At 37.3% G+C, this 24,297-nt stretch overlaps 2 protein-coding genes and 2 pseudogenes across 5 annotated transcripts in view; 1 reads left to right on the top strand and 3 right to left on the bottom strand.

The window, feature by feature from the left end:
• LOC306641943 (uncharacterized protein) overlaps nucleotides 1-24,297 on the bottom strand; it is a gene marked incomplete at its 5' end in the record, with an annotated part of 437,033 nt that overhangs the window by 248,686 nt on the left and 164,050 nt on the right. The gene's annotated exons all lie outside the window — the stretch shown is intronic.
• Nucleotides 1-24,297, bottom strand: part of LOC306641209 (uncharacterized protein) — an 89,742-nt gene that overhangs the window by 44,171 nt on the left and 21,274 nt on the right. The window contains exon 6 of one of the 2 annotated variants that reach the window (XM_079106180.1): nucleotides 3,937-4,070. The exons of the other annotated variant lie outside the window; for it this stretch is intronic. The gene's annotated coding sequence lies outside the window, so the exon portion shown is untranslated. The remainder of the gene's footprint in view (nucleotides 1-3,936; nucleotides 4,071-24,297) is intronic. 2 annotated transcript variants of the gene reach the window in all.
• On the top strand, nucleotides 12,844-14,563 carry LOC306641395 (protein O-glucosyltransferase 3-like; annotated as a pseudogene). Its single transcript has one exon. The product of its transcript is annotated as a protein O-glucosyltransferase 3-like (transcript).
• On the bottom strand, nucleotides 20,691-23,136 carry LOC306641647 (cyclic GMP-AMP synthase-like; annotated as a pseudogene). Its single transcript has one exon. The product of its transcript is annotated as a cyclic GMP-AMP synthase-like (transcript).

Raw genomic sequence — 24,297 nt, 5'->3', positions numbered from 1 at the left:
TAAATTCTGAAAGCAAAGACTCGTTAAGATGTTCACAATGGAATTGACAAGTAACTAATAACATTATTTTGACAGTATACCAAGGCCTGTAACAGACTTATGATTAGAATGGTGTGGATTTTGCTGAAAGCAGTTTTCCTCATGGGAAGAGAGGCAAATGTGTAGAAAAAATTTACTAAAAATGGCTTTCAGAATACCCCTTCAAATGTTACAGAATTATCTTGCTCATTTGCACAGTAATCTGGAAAACATTTTTCAAGTATGTCAAATAACTGAACATTTTGTAAGTCAGAAAACATGCTTAAAAACTGAACAACTTGCTTTTTATCTTCCTTGATTTTTTCCAATTCCCAAGGAAAACTCTGGCTTCAAATACTGGGATTGGGTTATCCAGCTGAGGTTTGAGAAAGAAGATTAAATTGAACAACTTGATTTTTCTTCCTTGATTTTTCTGAACAACTTCCTTGGAAATTTTTGCCTCATATAGTGGAATAGATTCATCCAACTGAGATGGAGAGAAAAAATGATTACAAATGTCTCAGATGTTTAGAACACACTGGGCAGTAGTTGACAGTTGCCATAGTTCAGCCATATTACTTTAAAATAAGTCAAACTTGTCCATTAGGATCTCCACTGTTAAAAGTGGTTAAGTTTTCAAGGGGAAAAAAAATACATACTTTATCCATTCTAAGTAATCACCATATTGGATTTTCTGCTCTTTCCAAGCCATGGATCTTTTTGGGAGGGGAGATGAGAAAAAGCAAAGATCAAAGCACAGAAAGGAATGGAGGGCAGGAAACTCACAGGACACTTCTGGGGGTATACCACAAGATGCACTTTGAGAAACATTAAACAGCAGCTATTTATCTAAACTAAATAAGATATGGTGGCAACAGGTATACTGTAAAAACTGAAACAAAAATGGAAATGCTCACATTATTTCCTTGAGAATAGAAAATAAAGAAAAATGATTTGGTTACTTTAGCATACCTAAAACCACCAGCTGATCACTTCTCCATCACATCTTTTAAAATGCATAGCTGGAAGGATTGTTAAGGTGACAATATTAAAGAGAAAGGATTAAACACATTCAATAGGCAGAAGATACTAGGCAGGTCAATTTTCGTTCAAGTTTTGTACTCTCAGAGAGTCAAACTGTTGTTACAGAAATTCTGTAACCTGTCAAGTTTACCTGTAAAACGGGAATGATTTGAGACAGTTGATATAACTAAGCCTAAACTTCTAAACACAAGTGATAAGAGCAGCAACTAACGGATGACCACTTTTAACCCAATGAATGAAGGCAGAATGACGTATTTAGCACTTACTTTACATCTCTTACATCTGGTTGGTAACAGAACAAAATATGTGCATGGTATGTGTCAGTACCAGAATCAAAATTACGTGAAATCAAAAAATTTTTGTGAGAATGTAAGGAGGAAATGTCCATATTAAGTTCAGTGAACATTACTTCTCTTCCTGCCTCCCTTCACTTACACTCTGCTCATTCTCTTTGATCTTTTTCAGTTAGTTTCTCTGTTCCTATTTTCTTCCTTCTCTCAGTAGGCACTGCTGTTTGGAGAGGTTCAACTTTTATACACTTACACACACATGCACACACACATATACATATATATATATATATATATATATATATATATTTGGTTATTTATTTGTTTATATTTGCTAGGTTGAACCTTCTTAAGAGCTGACAAGAGACTCATCAGAGTCCACCATGTCCTGCTCACTTTAAACTATATCTGACTTGTGTTTCTGTGTGCATGGGTCATTTGTCTTCCTAGGGACTCACAGAAAACAGAACTTTAAGGTTATATGATGGGGTAAAAGAGGTTGAGAAACAGAGTGGTACAAAAATATATTGATTTATTGAGTGAAACCAAAGAAACAACAGGAATTTCTAAAGTGTGTCAGGTTCAGTTAAAGCAAACTTGGGTAAATTGGTAAGACAAAGTTAAAAAAAAGAAAGATGTAAGTTTGAAAAATTTAAATAATTAAAGCTATCACTTAAGTAAATTTGGAATCAGCACAGATTTTTTTTAGCTGTTAGTGAATTTTAAAATTAACTTTCATTTGGGATTTTGTACTTCACTTTATCAGTGCCATTTGGGATTGTTATTTCCCTGAAAAATTTCATGTTCTCAATTTGTGCTGAGTAATATAACCCACCTATAGAAGGCCTAAGTCTTTCAAGGCACCACTTGACTTCCAAGCTGCATGCTATTGAAATCACTTTGGCTCCTCTGTTCTGTGCTTACTGAATAACTATTATACCAAATACCTGTGTGGAAACACATGTACAAGGGGTTAACAAATGCAAGGGACAGGCCATATCCAATCTATTTTGTAGACTATATAAAATATACAGCATATATATATCTTGTGTGTGTATGTATGTATATATATAGTATATGTGTGTATCTGCACATATACATACACGTTCATATGTGCATATAGGTATGTGCATGTGCACTTTTTTTGGTACTAGGAATTGAACCTGGGATGTTTCATATTGAGCCATATCAACAGCCCTTTTTGTTTTTTAGTTTGAGACGGGGTCTTGCTAAGTTGCTGAGCCTCCCAAGTCACTGAGATTACAGGCATGCACCATTGCACCTGGATTACTTTAATATATTTTTAAAAATAAAGAAACAAATAAAAAATAAAAACGTCTGGGGATGTAGTTCCATGGTAGACTTCCTGTGAATTCTCCCTAGTGACACAAAGAAACAAAAAAAAAACAAAACCCCCCAAACAAAAAATGTTATAATAAAAAAGGAAAAAAGTACAGATAAATTTAGCAGGGTAAATGTGTGATTGGCTTCTTCAGAAGGGGGAGTAGAAAAGCTGCACACTTCACATGCTCAGGTCTGAGCATCATTTCCAGGATGGAGGCCACATTCAGAAACGTGACCTTAGAAAGAGAAAGGCGGCTTAAGGGCACTGTTTAAGTACTTCAGGAACCTAGCTGCCTCTCTTTGGAGACTGGAGCACTTCAAACACTCCATCTGTTGGACCTGTAGGGTGAGCACAGGGAAACACTACTACCCTGATGTTGGACATCAGAGGACGTCAATGCTGAAGACAGCTCTGCCTTTTTCCAGAGAAAAGGAAAGGAAAATAATTTTCATCAATAGCCAAATAGGAAACTACAAATTCACCTCAAGTTTTGCAATGATTTTAGATTATAATATTTTACATATTCTTTTGTTTTTTGTTTGTTTTTGTACTGTTAATTAAACCAGTGGTATTTAACCACTCAGTCACATCCCCAACACCTTTTTTTTTTGAGACAGGGTTTGTTAAGTTCCTTAGGGCCTCGCTAATTATGCCGAGACTGGTCTCAAACTTGTGATCCTCCTGCCTCAGCCTCCAGAGTTACTGGAATTACAGATGTGTGCCACCAAGACCAGCTGTTTTACATAGTCTTTTAGTGTCTATTATTGCAATAGTCTATTTCTGGATGCTATATGGAATACATTTAATTTAGTACATTTTGACCTCCTTTGTGATCTAGCTATAAAATACCAACACTTTATTAACCTGAGTAAGTGTCAGTGATATTATACAAAACCAGTAAGGAATTCCAGGGATGAATAAAAATGGTTTGGCTGGGGGTACAGCTCAGTGGTAGAGAGCTTACTTACCAACCCTGGGTCCCCTCCCCAGCATGGGATGTGGGCGGGGGAGACTTGTTTTCTTTTTAATGTACTGGTAAACTTAAAGTAATTAGAAACTAATTACACTAAATCTAACTTTTACCTCCTATTGATAAAACCTGCTTATGATAACAAAATGGGAGGCTGGTAAAGATGTCAGTTATTAATCAATTGGCAAAGAATTCTATTAGCTTGTTTCTAAATTCCCTAGGTTGACTGCATGTTAATCTATTTCTTAAAAACACACATTAATACTTACACTTGCTCCATCCATTATCAGTACTGATTTTCCAGGAGAGAGATGAGAAAGAATATGCAGGACTGTATAAACTCATACTCCATCCCGAATAGTTCCAGCTGCTTCTGTCCATGTAACCTTTTCTGGTTTATGAACTATCACAAGGAATAAGAGGAAACCATCCATTAGCAAGTCCTAGTAATACTGCCTGATGGATCTATTTCTTTCCATCTCTTTGTCCCTGGACCATGGCCCTGGTCCAAGCCCCTGCTCCTGTTAATCTCTCCCCCACATTATGGTTTCCTTGGTCCACTCTTGCCCACATATAATCCATTCTCAAGCTAGGAGCAAGTGTGTACTGAGTGAGTATGTTTCCTAAACACATTCAGGAGAGAACGTGAAACATAAGAAACATAAACACAACTGCATTAATAAATAAAAAGCAGAAGGTAAATAACCACCATCAGAGAGGAGAAACAGTGCTTAAGGATCATCCCCGCAGCCTCCTCTCTCCCCACCAGGGGCCACCATTCTCACTTGATTTCTGATTCCCCTTTAGAGTTTATCAAGTGTGTACTCAACCATCATTCAGTTTTGCCTGGTTTTGAACGTTTATCTAAATAGAACCATACCCTAAGTATTCTTTGCTATATTGCCTTTTATGTTGAACATTGTTTTTAAGAGACACATTTTTGTGCCCTTTCACTTGGGAGGATGCTGTTACATTATGCATGGTTTTCATTAGGATATTTACTTTGGCGTGGAAATCCCAGGTCGCAGAGTATATTACTTTTGACTTAGTTACACACTTTTCAGTGTGCTTGTATAAATTTACTCTCCCACATCATTGTCTTAGTACATTTTGCCAGTCGTGTGTATAATGGTATAATGGTTTCTTACTGTGACTTAAAATTGCTTTTCCCCTACTACTGAAAAGGCTGAGCCCCTACATTTGCAGGCCTTTTGGAATTCTTTTCATGAAGTGACTGTTCAAGTCTTTGTCAAACTTTCTTTCATCCTGTCTTTTTCTTATTTATTGACCTAGAGGAATTCTTATAGTCATTTGTGCTGTAAATATTACAAGTTGAGTCATTTGTCTACATGCTACAAATATTACGAGTGAGTATCTCTTATCTGCAATTACAACTCCCATCTGGAAAAATTAAACTGAAGATAAATTCTGACTTTAAGTACAGTTATGATAAAGTCAGATGTAAGAATTTATATGTCAAAAGCTTAGCATGTTATTGTTGAATGCATCTTAATCTTATAGCCTCACAGTAAACCTTTCTCTGATTTAATTTGAAATATTTCTGTGTAAGAACTGTGAAAAATAAATTACCAGAGAAGAATAAGAATTAAACCACTAGTAGCAACAATTGCAACAGTAAAAACATTGATAGTACTCCTCTCTGTGGAAAATAAACATGTTCAGGTTTGAGATTAAGAAATAGAAGAGCTATCCAAAGATATTCTCTGGCCACACTTTGGAGAAATATCTTTTGGATGCTGTTGTACCTGTGATGACATCATATCATACTGGAGATAAAAGGTACACTATGCAAAAAAGAATAATTAAGGTTGGCACAGTCAAAGAACATGCTAAAATTGGAAAAATACTATATACATAAATTGTATTTTTTAATTTTTGTGTGGGGATTTTCAAATATACTTTGTGTTGTTTAGATGAGGAAATTCTGTGCAAATTTGGTGATTGAGCTTAAACAAGTACCTTGTCAAATTTGCTGGTGATTAACATATGCATGAAATCCAACTAAAAGTTACTTTCAGTGCAAATTGGTTCTACTGCAGCAGTCAGTGCCTGCTTTTTGCCAGAAGAAACAAGTGTGGATATTAACACTCCACAAACAGCTTTCTACATTCCAGTTGGTATCCCCCTCATTCATTTAATCACCTTAATTTAGAACCATAACTTGTCTCACAGGGTAATGTCAAAATTTGAATGACTCTTGTTCTACTATCTCTCAACATTCATGAAGGCAAGATGTTGAATAATGTATAAATAATTAAGAGCCGATTGAACATAATTAATAACAATTGTCCTATGGCTTTCCTCAATTAATATCCTAAGTCATCAATTTCTAAAAACAAAACACAAAAAATAGTAAAATAAACTGACTTAACCTTTTATCTTTCTACTGCTTCAAAAACTGATATATGAATAAATTGGTAAAAATCAAAATATGGATAATGAAAGGACAGAAGAAGAAATCAGTAAGAAAACTGGATTTCACAGGCACAGATATAAGGACCTGGAGGAATTTGTTATGTGTAACCCACACAGAAATTAAGTGGATCCTAGAATTACCCTTTATGTGGAAAATTTTGCTAGACCAAGGACGGTCTACCATCCTGGCAAAGAATAAGGGGGACAGGGGCTAATAAGGAAAAGGCTGATTAAATTTTTTTTTTTTTTTTTGAATATCGAGAAGTTCTTGCAAGCAGTGCTTTGATGATTTAAGAATAACCTCATGGATGTCGTCGTCGGCCACGGCGGCGGTGACGCGACCCGCCTCGCGGGTCCCCTCCTCCGGGAGGGTGTGCCCGCGAGGCGGTCCGGTCCCCGCCGTCGCCGCCGCCTCCGCCGCCGCCGGCCTCCTGACGCCCCGCTGGACGGTGTTCTTCCGTCGCGGACGGGTAGCGCCGCGGTCCCTCGCGTCCCTCCGCCGGGCCGGGCCGGCGTCAGGCTCTCCCGGCGCGGCTGCGGGCGCCGCCGGCCACCCCGTTCGCGCGTGCGCGCTCGTCCGCCCGCCACCTCCAGACTATTGCTCGCGCTGACGTGGAACTTGACATCCTCGTCTCTCAGCCCGCGGGGATCGCCAGGACATTCGGCTCTCTCTCCTTCCTTCTGCAAAGGCCTGGCGTGAATAGGTGATGCTGTTGGAGAAGTGGAACGTTTTTCTCCTGGACCGCTGCCAAATGTCACACCTGTAGTGCGACACATCTGTTCATCTCACAGTGGAGCATTCCTGAAGGGTCTTCCAGGAACCACGGAATAGGAGGGAGTCCCAGAGACCCTTCCGATGAGACAACCCCCCCCCCTCTCTCTCTCGACCCTTCCCTCCCTCCCCCCCCCCTTTTTCTTTTCTCCCCATTCTTTTCTTCTGGGAAATGAGAAACACCCCCCCCCCGTAGTTTAAATAAAGAATAACAAACAGCGAGAGAGAAAAAATAGAATAACCTCATTAAATATCATGTTTGTACTTTTCCTTGAAGGCATTTACATTTAAGAATTAATGGCACTTGGAAAATAAAATTGGTTTTTCCTAACCCAATATATTTAGATAATAAATAAAAAGATTACGCCTAATATAACTTTTTACTACAAAAAAGGAAACGAAAGTTCAGATGAAGTAAGAATATTTTCTATCTCTACTCAAAATTATTTTAACATTTTACATATTTTTCCTAATTAACCATTCTCTTTATGATGTTCACTAGCACAACAAAAATCTATTACTGAATACTGCATTACTTTTATTACTCATTAACAAGTGAGCTTCTATTTGGATTTTGTAAGGCTTTCTCAGGGTTCCTTGTGTATCTATTATAGAATTATTTTAACATTTATAGTTTATTTTGAGAAATTTAAAGTTAAAGATGCATTTTGGAAATTGATATTTAATTGAAACCAATATTAAGTACTCACAGAAATTCAAAAAAGTAAGGGAAAGGAGAAAATGGGGGAAGAAACTGAGGTATTAAATTTATTTTCCACTTATCAGGAAAACATTCGGCCTTTGGTTTTTTTGGGATTGACTTATTTCACTTAGCATTATAGTCTCCAATTCCACCCATTTATCTACAAATGCCATAATATTATTCCTCTTTATGGCTGAATAATATCACATTGTGTATATACACCACACTTTCTTTATCCATTCATCTGTTGGGGCATCTAGTTTGGTTCCACAATCTACCCATCGTGAATTGAGCTGCTATAAATGAAAAACTAAAGGCCCAATGTTTTCCCAGATAAGTGAATGACCATATAGAAAGGGGGTGGGAGGGTGGGGGGTGAGAGCAGAATGGAGGAACTTTAGATTACATGGAGGGAAGTGAGAGGGAGGAGGGGACGGGGTATGTAAGATGGTGGACTGAGACAGACATCCTTACCCTATGTACATGTATGAGTACAAGAATGGTATAAATCTACATCGTGCACAACCATAGAAACGAAAAGATGTACCCCATTTGTGCACAATGAATCAAAATGTGGTCTGTAAAAATGAAAAAAAAAGAAGAAAAAATTTTCTATTCCCCAATAATCTGTTAAGAAAACAGATTATTTACAATATAAAATAGGTCAGCAAAGAAAAGACAATGCTTCCCTCAAACTGCCACAAGTCATAGTGCAGAAATACATACATTATGCCTCGCTCTCTCTACCCAGATCTGATGCTGGTTTGTTCTATATGCTTAAAATAAAATGGATTGAAAAAATGATATTCTCACTGGTTGGTTTAACTTTAAGCAGACTGCCTACTTCTATGGAAGTGTCAAATGAATACTGAATCAAGCCAATAAATTTCGCACTCCTTATCAGTTTCAATTAAATTACAACACTCTTTCTCTGAAGAGTTCAGTTAGTGTGCTTCTCCATTCTGACAGATGTTTTCTGTTTCACACAGGACCATAATTTCTGATTTGCATTTTAAGAAAATTCTGTTTCAGAAAAATCTCACTTGAATTTTTGTTTCCTACCATCTGAGGCAAATCTACCTCTTTTTATATTTGTCATTGACTGACATGCTATATTTTAAGAAGAGATGAAGTATGCATAGATTAAAGACTTACACTTGGGAGTAACGTGTCCTCAGAGTGCTACCAGTATTGTTCACCTTGTACAATTTATTGAATTCCCTAGTTCTCAGTTCACAAAATTGCTATGAGCATTTAATCAAATTATTTATTTAAAACATTTAGCACCTTTTCAGGAACAAGGCAGTCAATAAATGTTATTGTTGTTATTAACTTACAGTGAAGAAAATATGTAAATAAGTGCATCAGACAACAATTTTAAATCCCACCCACAGAATAAGAGATGGTTCAGGAATCCACACAGTCTGTAGGCCAGACTGGCTCATTGTTTGCCTGTGTAAATAAATGCTTCTTAAAATACATTATCTGTAACTACTTTTGCAAAATTGAGAAATCGCATCAGAGTGCTATAATCCCACAAAAATATTAACTATCTGACTTAGGAGAAATTTGCTGATATTTGGTATAGTTCATTACTAATTAAAAGAGTCAAAAACATCCAAACCATAAGCCATGAACATTGATCACACCAGAACTATTCTTTGTACATCTTAAACTCTTCTTATTTTTATATTAGTGTTTATCCTAATGAGACAACTCACCCCACCTGTATGGAATAAGTGAAGGATTAACTAGAGATTAGGAAGGTTACACTAATTACATACTTTCTAAACAGAAGCATACATCTGGAATTGAGAAAAAGTCATCCCAACAATATATTGAAAATGTTTCCAAGAGCTTAATGAAGAGATCACAAATTTTCACTACTTCCAAATATTTTTCAGAAAAATTTTATCTCCTGATGTCAACAAGGATGAGTATATAAAAATATGACTACACAAAAATGAACTATGATGGAAAATTTGGATACTACATCTTTATAAACTGTTCAGAACTATTCAATAGTTTATTATTGATTACTAAATCATATTCACACATTAGCAAAATAGTAGAGATATTCTTATATCAAGTAATGACTTGAATGTCAGAGCAAGGTGGTCAAGTAGAACTCTTCGGTTAGTAGCAGGAAGGGAATAATAAATATCAGAGAAGAAATAAATGAATCAGAGACTATAAAAAGTAGAAAATATCATTGAAAGTAAAAGTTGGTGTTTATTTCTATAAATCAAATTGACAAGCATTAGGTAGACTAAGAAAAACTGAGACAAGGCTCAAATAAATAAAATTAGAAATGAAAAGGGGGACATTATAACTGATACAATAAAATGCAAAGTATAATAAGAGACTATTATAAACATTTATATGTCAAAAATTGTATAACCTAGAAGAGGTGGATAAATTCCTTAATGCACAGAAGCTACTAAAATGAAATTATGAAGAAATAGAAAACTATTAGCATTTCATTATTAAGGTTACTGAATCAGTAATAAAGCTTTTACTGATAAATTCTCAACCAAATACTTGCAAATGAAACTCAACAGCATAATAAAAGGACCATTCACTTTGATCAAGTGGGATTCATCCCAGGAATGCAAGGTGGTTCACATTGGATGTCAATAATTCAGATAAATCTTACTGACAAAATAAAGTATGAAAAAGACACGAACATTTCAATAAATGCAGATAAAGTATTTGACAAAATTCCACATCCTCTCCTAATGTTTTGTGCTCAACAAAATAGACTTAGAAGGAATGTATCTCAACAAAATTATTCTCATATATGACAAAACCACAACTAACATCATATGCAACAGAGAAATATTGAAAACTCTCACCACTTCCATTTAATATAGTAACAGAGGTCCTACCAGCGAAGTTAGACAAGAGAAAGAAATAAAAGGTATCCTCTACATAAGACATCAAATTGCTCCTCATTACAGACAACAGGCTCCTATTTCGACAAAACTCTAAAATACACAAAAAATAAGAATTAATAAATAAATTCAGTAAAATTGTAGGATAGAAAATCAACATGTAAAAATCAGTAATGCTTCTATCCACTAATAGTGAACTATCCGAAAAAGAAATAAAGGGAAAAAACCATTTATAATAGTTATAAATATGTACTTGGGAATAAATTTTAAAATGGAAGTAAAAGATATATATACTGAAAATTATAAAACATTGATCAAAGAAATTGAAGAAGACACAAAAAAACTAGGAAAGTATCACAGGTTCATGGGTTGAAAGATCAATATTTTTTAAACATCCCTAATACCTAAAATGATCTACACATTTAACACAAAACCTTTCAAAAATACAATGTAATTTTTCATAAAAATGGAGAAAATTCTAAAATTCATGTGAAACCACAATAAAATCACAAATAAAGAAAGCAATCTTGATCAAAAAGAATAAAGCTGAAGGCATCACACTGCAAGACTTCAAAATATACCACAGGTCATAATAACAAAATGCATGGTGTTAGCAGAAAACAGCTGGAGTAGGGGAATGACCCAGAACCAAATGCATGCATGTCAAGTCAACTGGTTTTTGACAGAAAGGTACCAAGAACTGACAAACAAAAAAACACAATCTCTTCAATAAATGGTGTTAGAAAAACTGGAAATCCACATGCAGAAGAATGAAATTAGTCTCTTAATCTCACCTAAGAATCAACTCAAAATGAATTTAAAAACATAGATGGAGGTCATAAATTAAAACCACTAGAAGAAAACATTGTTGGAAAAGCTCCATGACATTAATCTCAGCATTGACTGGGAATACAACCACACAACAGAGAAAACAAAAGCAAAAATAAACAAATGGGATTACATCAAACTAAAAACATTCTGCACATCAAAGTAAACAATAGTCTAAAGAGACAATATACAGAATGGGAGAAAATATTTGTATGTATCTGGCAAGGGGTTAATATCCAAAATATATAAGGTACCAAAAAATCAATAGCAAGAAATCAAACCAAGTTACAAATGTGCAAAAGCACTTAATAGATGTTTCTCAAAGAAAACATACAAATGGTCAACAGGCATATAAAAAAATGTTAAGCATCACTGATCATCAGAGAAATGCAAATTAAAAACCTGAAATATCCCCTCAGGCCTGTTTGGATGACTATCAAAAAGAGGAGATACCAAGTGTTAGGAAGAATGTGGAAAGAGTGAACTTTTGTACCATGTTGGTGGGAATGTAAACTAGTATAATCATTATGCAAAACATATGGTGTTTCCACAAAAATAGTCCTTCCACATGATCCAAACTTCTCACTACTGGGTACATTTCCAAAATAAATGAAGGCAGAATGCTGAGGAGATATCTGCACCCCCATGTTTATTGCAGCATTATCCAAAATAGGAAAAACATGGAAGTAACCTATGTGTCCCTGATCAGATGAACCCATAAAGTGTATATATACATTAAATGCAATACTACTTACCCATATAAAAGAAGGAAATCATATAATTTCCAAAAACATATAGGAATTTTCAGGACATTATACTACATGATATAAACCAGGCACAGAAAGACAAATATCACATGATCTCAAGTCATTCGTGGAAACTGAAATAGTGGGACTTGGTTATAGATCACTGGTAGAGCACATACTTAGCAAGTGCAAAGACTTGGCTTCAATACCTAGGAAATAAATAAGTAAACCAGTAAAATGAAAAGGCTTATCTCACAGAAGTAGAGAGTAGAATGGTAGGTAGATGCCAGAACTGGGTTGGTTGGAGAGGGTTGGTTAGGAAGATGTTGGTCAAACAATACAAAATTTCATTAGATAAGAGGAATAAATTCAAGAGAGCGATTGTAAAACATGATGATTATAGTTAATAATGTGTTGTATTCTTGCAAAAAGCTAAGAGAGTTGATATTAAATGTTCTCACCACAAAAATGATAATTATGTGAGGCAATACATGTTCATTGTCTAGATTTAGTCTAGACAATGTGTATTGCAGTGTATATTTATGTGAAAACCTCATTTACACAGTAAATGACTTTATGTGTCAATTTTAAAATGTTTTAAATAAAAATGAATAATGACAAAAGAGTTATTAATATAAGAAATATCTTCCTATTCTTGGCTTATTGGAAATTTTAAACTAGAAAAGGATTAAAATTTTAGCACTTGGCTGGGGGCGGGGCGGGGGGGTCAGGCGGCCACGTAGAAGTCCAACCCAGGAGCGCGGGACCCTCCCTGCAGCCTCAGAGCTGGACCTCAGATGCCCGCGGCCCATGCGCTGCCTCGCGCGGTCCTGCTGCTGCCGCTGCAGCTCGCCCTGCTCCTGGCCGCAGGAGCCCTGAGGCCCCAGTCAGAGCGCCGCGGAGCCTGGCCGTGGGGGCCCGGGCTGCAGGCGGCCTTCGTTCTGCCCGACCGACCGCTATTTCTACCTGCAGGCGGTCAACTCCGGAGGCCAGAACCTCACACGCTAGCCCCCGGGTGGAACACTAGTCAAAGTAGTAGTCACATCTCTTTCACCTAAAGAATTAGTTCGAATCCCTAAACCTTTGGACAGGAATGCTGGAACATTTTTGGTGAGATATAGGATGTATGAAATGGTCAATGAAGTGTCCAAGATAGAGATCCTCTATGATAATGAACATGTGGCTCAGTCTCCCTATATTTTAAAAGGACCAGTGTACCATGAATACTGTGAGTGTCCCGAACAGGATCCTCAGACCTAGCAGAGAACTCTTTCTTGTCCAACCAAGGAACCACAGATTGAAGAGGATTTTGCTTCCTTCCCCAGCATCAATCTCCCGCAGATGCTAAATGAAGTTCCCAAAAGATTTGGGGATGAGAGGGGTGCTATGGTACATTACACGATTCTCAATAACCACATTTACCGGAGATCTTTAGGAAAACACACAGACTTCAAAATGTTCTCTGATTAAATTTTGCTGTCACTGGCAAGAAAGGTCCTTCTCCCAGATTTAGAATTTTATATTAATCTTGGAGATTGGCCCCTGGAGCACCGAAAAGCCCATGACATCCCTGGCCCTATACCTATCATTTCCTGGTGTGACTCTCTGGATTCAAGAGCTGTTATCCTTCCAACCTGTGACATCACCCACTCCACGCTTGAAGCAATGAGGGTGTCACCAATGATCTGCTCTCCATTCAGGGAAATACAGGGCCTTCCTGGATCAGTAAAACAGAGAAAGCTTTATCAGAGGTAGAGATAGTTGTGAGGAGAGGCTGCAGTTGGTACAGCTATTCAAAGAAAACCCACAACTGCTAGATGCAGGAATTGCAGGATATTTCTTTTTCCAGGAGAAGGAAAAGGAGCTTGGAAAAGCCAAGCTGATGGGTTTCTTTGATTTCTTTAAGTACAAGTATCAGGTGAACGTCGATGGGACCGTGGCTGCGTATAGGTATCCGTATCTCATGTTGGGAGACAGTCTGGTTCTGAAGCAGGACTTGCCCTATTATGAACATTTCTATGTGGCACTTAGGCCATGGAAACATTATGTTCCAATCAAAAGAAATCTTAGTGATTTACTAGAGAAAGTTAAATGGGCCAAGGAAAATGATGAAGAAGCCAAGAAGATTACAAAAGAAGGGCCATTGACTGCTGGGGACCTGCTACAGCCACACAGGCTTTACTGCCTCTATTACAGAGTTCTACAGAAATATGCAGAGCACCAGTTCAGCAAGCCTGAGATCCGTGATGGAATGGAACTTGTTCCTCAAATGGATGATAACACATCCATCTGCCAGTGCCACAGGAACAGGTCTTCAAGGGAAGAGCTTTAAGGTGGCCCAGATTCCCACTCCTGTGTATGCCAGCTACATCTTTAAGGGAAGACTTAAGATAGATGCTAAACTGTGAAGAAAAATACAGAAGATATTTCTCTTGGTGGCTTTATAGAATGTGGAGGGATATAGCAATATTTAAGCAAGTAATACCAAATATCTCTGGATGTTAATTTCTTTTAGGTTAAAACTGCTGTTATTGGCACCATAGTTTTCTCATAAAAGAATATATGCAGATCATAGATTAAGAAGCTTGCCAAAATACAAATCACTCTCTGTGAATCTGTTGACACCATGCCCATTGACTTATTTCTATCCCTTGTTTACTTTCTGTCTTTTGCTTCTGTTTGTGAAGAGAAAATATTTGTACAGGGAAAAAAAAAGTTTAGTATTTTAAAAATATTTTTAAATGAGTAGAAAATTTTTCTAATATTTCATCATCTTTCTATTCTAGAAAATCTTATTACTTAATATTTTTGCTTTGATTCTTAAATAATTTCTATTCTGCAATAGTTTGCATCTATATCTCTTATACTGTTATTTTCCCCAGTTTTTAATCTGCCTGCATAATACAAGATTTCATATTTCTTATTTTCAGAATTGCTGACCCTGAGCTCTGTTGTCACAACTGATAATGGGATTCAAACAAAATTGTCCTAGCGAGAGTAATAATTCACACTGGCATTCAAACTTTCCACTTAAAGTGGGGATGATGGTGAGGTTGAGGATCTTTCTGACATCTCACTGAAAAGCCATATCATTCCTTCCAACAGGTGACTTTCATGTTGGTCCTCTAGTTGCCAATACCCCATTAGTTACATGTGTAGGAGAAAATCTCCTAAAATGCTAATATTTCAAATTTTTTCTCCAGTGTTTTGGTCAGCTTTTTCACTGCTGAGACTAAAAGACCCAACAAGAACAATTAGAGAAGAAACAGTTTATTTGGGGACTCCAGGTTTCAGAGGTCTAAGTGAGCTGGCTCCATCCTTGGGGCTCAAGATGAAACTGAACATCATTTCTGAAGAGTGTGGAAGAGAGAAGCACTCACACGATGATCAGAAATCAGAGAGAAAGAGACTTCACTTGGCGGATACAAAATATACCTCGAAGTTATGCCCCAGTGACCCACCTCCTCCAGCCACAACCGACTGGCCTTTACTGAAGGCATTCAGCTACCTCTCAGTTAATTCCTAATAGGGAACTAACACAATAATTGTGTTAAGGCGCTCGTAACCCAATCATTTCACCTCTGAGCCTTCTTGCATTGTCTTGCACATGAGGTTTTGAGGACACCTTATATCCAAACCATAACATCCAGTTTCTAAGACTAATTCTCTCCATTCTTAGGTTTTCAGGCCTGTGTCATAAAGAATAGAGTGGAAGATTAAAAAGTGTGAGGCAAATGTAATGTCTTCAATTCTTCAGCAGAAGTGGGACTAACATATCTTTTGTCTTTGGATAATTAGCATTTCATCATCAAGAATGCTCTTCTATTCTTCACCTACTTCCTTTTCCAAATAAAAATTGACCTCATTGACTTAGGTCATGCCAGTCTATCCCGAATGCTTCCTGACCATTATATAAAGAAGGATATGGCTGAATGAGTGCTGCTCACCAAATGATGATGGATGCAGTTGCCAATCCCTAAGAAAACTCTTGGTATCCTAAAACATCCCAATACACCAGTTTTTCCAATTATACCTGGGTGTCCTCTGATAGGCAAATAGGATGGGAATTGTGAGGAGTAGAAAGATCCAGGTAGGCAAAGTTGTCTTCCTTTACATGTTTTCCTCAGTATCTTTCAATTCCAAGACCTTTGGGCCTGGGTCTTCCTGCCACAGGCAGCACTATGGCGTGCTCTGATCTCTACTGCTATGAAAAGGCATAAGGCATCATCTACACAAGTCAGAAAAGAGTTCACCGAGGTCCTCTGATGCCCTCGTAGGGAAATAGAAGCTGTGTCCACTATGAAGCTCTTTGTGTATCATATTATTGAAATTGGGGCTGAGATTTACACTTAACCAAATCACCAGCCACTAGAAAAATGTACTGTTCAATGCCAACAGACAAATATGACCTAAAAGGGCTTCTGATCATTCAAAAGAGCAAGGAAGAATGCACCTTCTTGTGAGAACAGGACCCTTTGTGTTCTCTGGGAACTCTTAGAATCATCTACCTATTTTCATGCCTTCAGGTATTTCTTTGATTATTCAGTATTCATGGAGTTGCTACTAGTTTTGTAAAGTTTCAAGAGTTTGAAAGAATCTGAGATTTGAAGTCACTTGCAATGTAGATTTAATTTACTTGACAGTTGTCTCATCACTAAACTAAATCTTGCCCAACTTTTATGGGATTATCAGTAATTAATGTGAGATTCCTTACACAATGACTTGCATGTGGTAGGTACTCAAGTCAAAAGACAACTGCTCCTCTTTCTTCTGTCATTAATACCAGTTTTAATTTTCCACCATGACTGATAAAATGGAGCAAAATGATGCTACTTACGATCTCACACTTTTTTCAAGTGAAAATGAAAAAGCCATTTGACCTGTAGAAGCAACTCCAAATGTAGCAGCAAAGATATGCTTGGTGCATTTCAGTTTACAAATAGGTTCTGAAGTCAGCACTCAACAAAGTGACAAAGCCCAACAGCACTCTTGGATGACTCAGTTGGAAGAATCCACGCACGTGTCTTACTTGTGTAATCACTTGGTGTGAGGTCTGCAGATTGAAGCTCTCTCTTCTGAACCTTACCTGTTGAACATTCCCCAGCACAAAGAGGTGTGGTTTAATTCCAGCATGAGAAATGGGGAAATGGCCTCAGTATAAAGTTTCTGAAATGAATGTGTTAGGATTAGTTTGTATTATCTTATAGGAAAATGGAGTGAACAGGATCTAGGCATTGTCCAGAAGGCTAAAGGTTGATTCTCTGTTAGAACTTATCCTAGGTAAAGATCAGTCTGATTTATACCCTGCCTCATATTTGTCTATCTTATCAATGGGTGATCCAGCTACCCCAGGGTTCATGGAATGCAGATGGTGTACATAGATGAAAGGGGAAAATGAGGATATAGTAAACCAGATTCCTTTATAATCAATTGTTTAAGAAACATCTGTGAACTATTATATGTGGTAGCATTGTGGAAAATATATGACTTATAGTATTTTACTAGAATGTACATAATTTCATGTTTTAAGTCAGCAAAAATATAAGTACTTGAAAATAATTCTAATGGTTTTAAATCATAGACCTAATGTAATTTGTTTCTATTTATATACGTGTATTTTAAATCATTTTAATCTTTACTGTATTATATTTTATTTTTTATACTTTGAAAATATTCAGCACTATCTCATAGTGTTTAAAATATAATTTATTCTTTAGATTCCTATAACTTTAACATTTGCAAAGTAATTTACCCCTGGTAGCTATTTATTTACAACTGCTACTCTTATGAAATTTGTAGAACAGATAGTTATTTTCCTGTTCAGAGAGGAAGAAATAGATTCTCAGAGGTCAATGAATCAGTTGCTCAATGTCACCAGGTATCTTGTGACAGAGAAAGGGTCTCAATACCATTGTTAAGGACTCACCATTCAGGAGTCTTTTCACTCCACCCTATGCCTTCTCAAGCATCCAGATAATCTAAAATATGGGAAATGCACTCATTTAATGTGCACCCAGGGCCAGGTAGCCTCTCCTGCATCGAGTTTTCTATTCTAAAAGAAAAGTCTCCAGGAGACCCATTCACAATTCTCTTCATCAAACACGAAAACACTATTCCTATGTTTGACAATATTCTCTGCCTTCTGTAAATGAACCATGGACATAGTTCCAGGACTGACATGACTCACAAAGACAGAGTCCTGGCTGACTACACAGCACCCACTGGAATAGGTCCTGATGCTGCACACATGAACCAACTGCTCACCCTGTCCTGTTAGTATAGTGGTCACTAGGGGGCCCAGTAAACCCCTGAGCAAAGGAGCACCAAAAGGGAGGGCACATGTGCCCTGCAGTTGCACTGTGGTTAAGCAACTACCTGCTGAAGCATTTATTTAAACTGTGTCTTTTGGAAGACTGAGTCCATTCACACAGACATGATTCCAGGTGTCCTCTCCTGCCCTTCAGAGTGCACAGAGACCACAGCTTACCTTGTCATCCTAAAGTCAAACTGCCCCTAATGCAGATCTGTTCTCTTGCATTCTGAATACCTCCCATGAAGCACCCTAACCAGGAGGACACATTCCAACACCTTGGTGCCTCTGGTTACACTCCTGGGGGAAGGGTTTGGGCTTCACATGCCACATATGATTCATATCACAGTAGTATGTTTCCATTATCTAAAACTAAACAGATTAATATACACTTATGAAACCCATTTATTTCCTGAAAATTTGGCTCAAGAGGCTTTTAATAATCCCTGTGGATAGAGGCTTAAATAACCCATGCTAGCATCTGTATGTCCACAAGCCAGGGAACAAGACAGAGAAGAAAGAAAAGCCCACAAATGGACAGAGCCTTTTCTATTTTGGTTTGGGGGCTCTCTTAGAACAGTTGTGCATTGTCACATTCTTTAACTAAACAAATAGCTCTCAAAGCTCATGGAGAACAAGAATTGCTATACTGCAAAGCAAACAGAAAGTGGTTAAAAATGGTGGTGAAGCTCAATGTCAGAACTTCCTAATTTCCACTCACTTAGGAGATGAAAAGAGGTAACGAGGCTCCTTCTACAAAGAACAGGTTTTGTAGGAAATTTACATTGAGGTAGTGTGGGAGTAGGGGATGAGAAAGAAAATGAGAAAATACCAGCAGGGGATTATTTAAACCTCTGAAATTTAAAAATTTTTTCAACAAGTTAAATCTTTCAAGAGATCTTTTATTAATTTATTTATTTGACAAGTTAAAGAGACAAGGATCTACATATTAGTATGAATGTCTTATTTATTGGAAGAAAGTATCACTCTAATATCTGTGTTATAATAGCCTCTTAACTTAAATGGGGGATGTGGATTGAAAAAGTACTTTTTTTTTCTTCATTTGTGGGATAAAATAAAAAGTGAAATCCCTTTGTTATATACTATATAAATCACCTTTAAAAAATAATATTTCATTTTAAATTTGGACTGTTTCTAAAAGTTAATTGTGAACTTTCAATAGAAGAGGATTATGAAAGACATGGATGTTAAATTTTAAACAAAACTACACATTTGTATTCTACTGACTATAAGAAGCTTCATTACAATTTCTAAATCCTATTTCCAATCTCTCCTTGATGGCTGACAAAGACAGAATTGGGGAGTTAGGATGTGTAACCTTGTGGAGGCCTACTAAAATGGAACTATGTGCTCCTTTGTCTCAACAGACAGGAGGGAGGTTGCCTAGACACTAATTTGGTACACCCATCACTCTGGACAAAAGTAGGTCACATTTACCATGGCTTCGGTTTTTTCATGAATGAAGAGATTGGCATTGTTCATCATTGTTCATCTTAAATTTCTCTTCCACACCACTCTTCTTGGATTTTATGACTAAACTCACATCCTGAGTATTAGAAATCCAGATCTTACACAGTTGGTCTCTATTTGCATCTCTGAGAATTTGGTCTGATTTCCTTGTTCGTATAATCAAAAAGCAGAGGTCAGGTCAAAAAAATACTCCCCACAAGTCAGTCACAGTAGTGCATGCCTGTAATCCCAGCACCTTGGGAGGCTAAGGTAGGAGTTCAAAGCCAAACTCAGCAACTTAGAGAGGCCCTAAGCATATCAGTGAGACCCTGTCTCTAATTAAATATTTAAAAGGGGGACTGTGGATGGGTTCAGTGGTTAAGCACCCCTGGGCTCAAACCCCCTACTCCTGTACCAAAAAAAAAAAAAAAAAAAAAAAAAAGGAAAGAAAGAAAAGAAAGAAAAAGAGTACCACACAACCCTCGCCCCACATACACATTTTCTTCCTCTGAGGAATTTTTATTATCCAGATGAAAGTGAGCAAAACAAAAAGAGAACTATTTGGTAATTTTCATAAAAATTCAGTAGAAAATATTACATATTATATTAGTCAAGATCTTTTTATTTGCACAATGTACCAGCAAATAAAGTTAACGAACACCAGTGCCTCTAGAATGAGTGCTACTTGAATACAGAGGAGAGTCACATTTTAACCCACGCCCTTCTCTGAGTTTGGTACAATATGTATTACCCTTCCAGAAAGTATTACTGAAAATAAAAATAAATAAAAGAAAATAAGTTGTGTTATTTTTAGTCACATGTAGTAAAATATCCTAGATTTTCCTATAAGATTATTTTCTGAAACAAGTAGAGATAATATAAAACTTATTTTTTCATTTCCTTCTTTCTTATCCTAGCATATAGGACCAGACCAGACATTGCTTCAAAATACAGTATGTGTGTTTGTACACACACACACACACACAACACATTTTTGTGTGTGGTGATGGGGATAGAACTCAGGGCCTCCTGCACACTAAACAAGAACCATATCCCCAAAGCCCCAAATATATTTTTAAGGTGAACAAAACCTACTACTTTTATGGAAGCAATACTAATTTCTACTACTGTCTCTCACAACCTTCCACATACCTGTGATAGGTGTGAACTGATATTCAATAAGTGCTTGATGGAATTTAATTGGAGAGGATATATATTTCATCCTTTTTCTACTTTCCAATCTCGTAAAGTTTTTGTTTCTTAATTTAATTTAATTATTATATTTTTCATTTGAGACAAGAGTCTCCCAAGTTGTCCAGGCTGGCCCTGAACTCCTGGCCTCTTCCTGCCTCAGTTTCCCAAGTAGTTGGAATTATAGGTATGTGTCACAATGCCTGGTCTGGTAAAGTTGTTAGACTTTAAATACTCATTTTACTTTTCATTTCTTAACTAATGTCTTTTCTAGGATTGGCAATCCTTCACATTTTATCTACAATCCTTTATATTAGGGCTGTTTATGACAAACTGAGAACTGAATAATTACATTCATTCTAGTCAATCATTACTGTGACAATCCCAATTACTACTGTCACTTTAATTCTTGATTTTTTAAAAATAAAATTTCAAATTTATTAAAAATTGGAAATCCATTGTTTCTTTCATATTCGATTTGCTCTGACAGAAATTCTTTACTTATTTCGCAATGTTATTTTCGAGAGAATAGATTGACTATAGGAACAAAATAATGCTCAAGTTGTTCTGTCCTGAGGCACTTAGGAAAGAATGCCACACAGTTATCAAAGCAGAGTACTAGATCTTTGGGGTGCCACTGACTATCCAGTGGGTCCTGGGTACATACATGCAGGAAGGCAGTTTTCACATGATAAGAACAGAATTTATCCAATTCTTTCAGTTTTCAAACTTTTTTTCCAGCTGTTCCAAAAGGTATTTCATTAGTTTTAAACAATCAACATTTTACCCCATCATTTTCACAACATTTTAGATTGCCCACGGTTGTTCAAAATATTCTTTTCAATGTGAGAGAAAGAGAGCTGCCATGTCTGTTCTTGAAAACCATTTCCGTTTTTTGCATGCTTGGGTACAAGGTAAAAAATGGTCGTTGTCTTAGTGTCTCCCTACCTTTTCTCCAAGCCAGTTATTGATGGGTAGACCTTGCTGAGTGCTAGCAGGCCAGCTACTATTTGATTCCAAAGCCAGAATTATATCCACAGATATTTTTTCAGGTTTTCTAATAAGAAGTGTTACAGTAGGGCTCCCTCGTTTTTTCTTCTCCATAATGACATCTATACCTTCAATGTTTTTAATGTCTCCTTTAATGAATTTCCTAAATTCTAACAACATCTTCGAAGCTTTTAATATTTCCTCTTCTACAAACTGCTTCAGAGGATTTCCTTTGGGATTTCTCTTGAACTTCACAACGTAATGAGCACCACTATTACAATATTCTTCTAGCTGAATTCTGGGGACTTCCAGTTTAAACATGGCATCAAATTCATTAGGTGCAGAAATCTTCTCGAGCTCATAGTAGCTCCCGGTGTGCAGCAGCTCCACACCTTTGGACTTGGAATCAAAGTCCAGCAATTTCCGAAGCTTCTTCACCACCTCCGCGGCTGCTGAGATTTCCTGGCGCCTGAGCCTCAACGTGTCCAGCTCAGCCCGGGGCTTCCAGCCGCCAGGCGCCCCCTCCGGCACGCCCAGACTCGGGGCCCGGGCGGGCGTGAGGAGCAAGGCACTTCCGCGGGTTCAGGCGCAGGAGGCTTCGGTGCCTCGGCGGGAGCCGTCTTCGCCTGAGCTCGGCCGGTGCTACTAACGCCCGAGGGCGGCGCACCCTCGGCGCGCAGAGCTGCCTTTTTGGAGCGGCTCCGAGTGCACGTTCCTGCAGCTCCCCTGGGGGTCCCGGGCGCTCTTGGTCTGCAAAGATCGTGACTCCCGGACAGGGCCGCACTTTCCCACGTTGAGCTGGGCGGCCCGGGGAGCAGCGGGAGACTCGCGGGGCTCGGTCAGGGCGACCCTCGTACTCGGCTCCGAAACCTTGCGGGTGGCAGCTCCGGCTTTCGAAGCAGTCCGAGTCGCCTTTCCGCGTTGGGGTTCCATGACTGGTGCTCCCCGTTGCTCAAAAGAAGAGTCTACTTCGCGAAGAGGCCACGGGAGGAGGAACGAGCAATGTCTTGATGGAAATGAAACTTAAAAATGTGGCGCGAACGCAGCGTCTGCGGCCTCAAGGTCTTTTTATAAGGTTAGACAGGTAATTTTTGTTTAAAATGCTGGCAAAAATGTATAGAAAAGTAAAATGCTAAAAAAAAGAAAAGAAAAGAAAAGTAAAATGTTATATACCGTTAGTAAGAACGTAGTATGGAGGTTCCTTAGAATGCTAAAACTATAATACAGATGTCCCACTTCTGAGTATTTATGCAAAGGAAGTGAATCAGCATACCGAAGAGATATATGCACTTGTTTATCGCAGTATTATTCATGATAGCTAAGATTTGGAATCAGCCTAGGTGCTCATCAACAAATGAAGAGATAAAGAAAATGTGGTAGACATGCACAATGGAGTATTATTTAGCCATTAAGGAGAAAAAAATCCTGTGATTTGCAGCAAATGAATGGACCTAGAGAACATTATGTTAAGCAAAATAACACAGACACAGAAGCTAAAAAATAAAAAAATAAGTGAAAAGTTAAAAAATTGCCTTAATGCAGAATAGTGATTACTAGAGATTGGGTGTAAGGTAGGAGAGAAGATGGAGATAAAGGGAGGTTGGATTTGATCAGTGCACACTATATAAATGTGTAGAAATATCACTGCAGAATCTAGTAGTATGTACAATCAATACAAATTAATCAAAAGAGAAAAAAAACAATTATTTAAAAAAAGAAAATTTTTGTTTGTGTTTAGGAAAAAATGTTCTTACTGTAGACAAATGTACATGCATTCATCTTTTAGGAAGTTGAACCTAGGTAATATGACATGTTTTCCCTCTTAGCTGCCAGAAGATAGAAAGTTAAATGTAGTAAAGAATTATATTAATTCTACCACTTTAAGCATCTAGTAGTATCTTTTCTCTTTGCTTCCTTCAACAACTTTAATCTATTTTTATTCCCAATTGCCCTATTTTTCCTTTATATTTAATTTCAATTATTTCAAGTACAAACTCTAGACATGATGATAATAAATAATAATATAAATAGCTGTATAAATCATATAGTCAAAATTTCCAGTAAATTCAAATATAATATTGATTAATGTTTGAATATTAAAAACATCGTGTCATTGGGGAAACAATACCCTAAAAAGCACACTTCCTCTATGCATTTTTTTTTTTTTTTTTTTTTTTTTTTTCTGTGTATCTTTAAACCACAATGAATGTCCAGAAAGTCAACATGGGAGTCATATCCTAGGCACTGTGACCACTTGAGAACCACATGACACTCCTAGGTAAGTCAGGGA

This window comes from Sciurus vulgaris (genome assembly GCF_902686455.1).
Source record: "Sciurus vulgaris genome assembly, chromosome: 12".
Taxonomy (NCBI): domain Eukaryota; kingdom Metazoa; phylum Chordata; class Mammalia; order Rodentia; family Sciuridae; genus Sciurus; species Sciurus vulgaris.
This window is presented reverse-complemented; position numbering and strand designations above follow the sequence as displayed.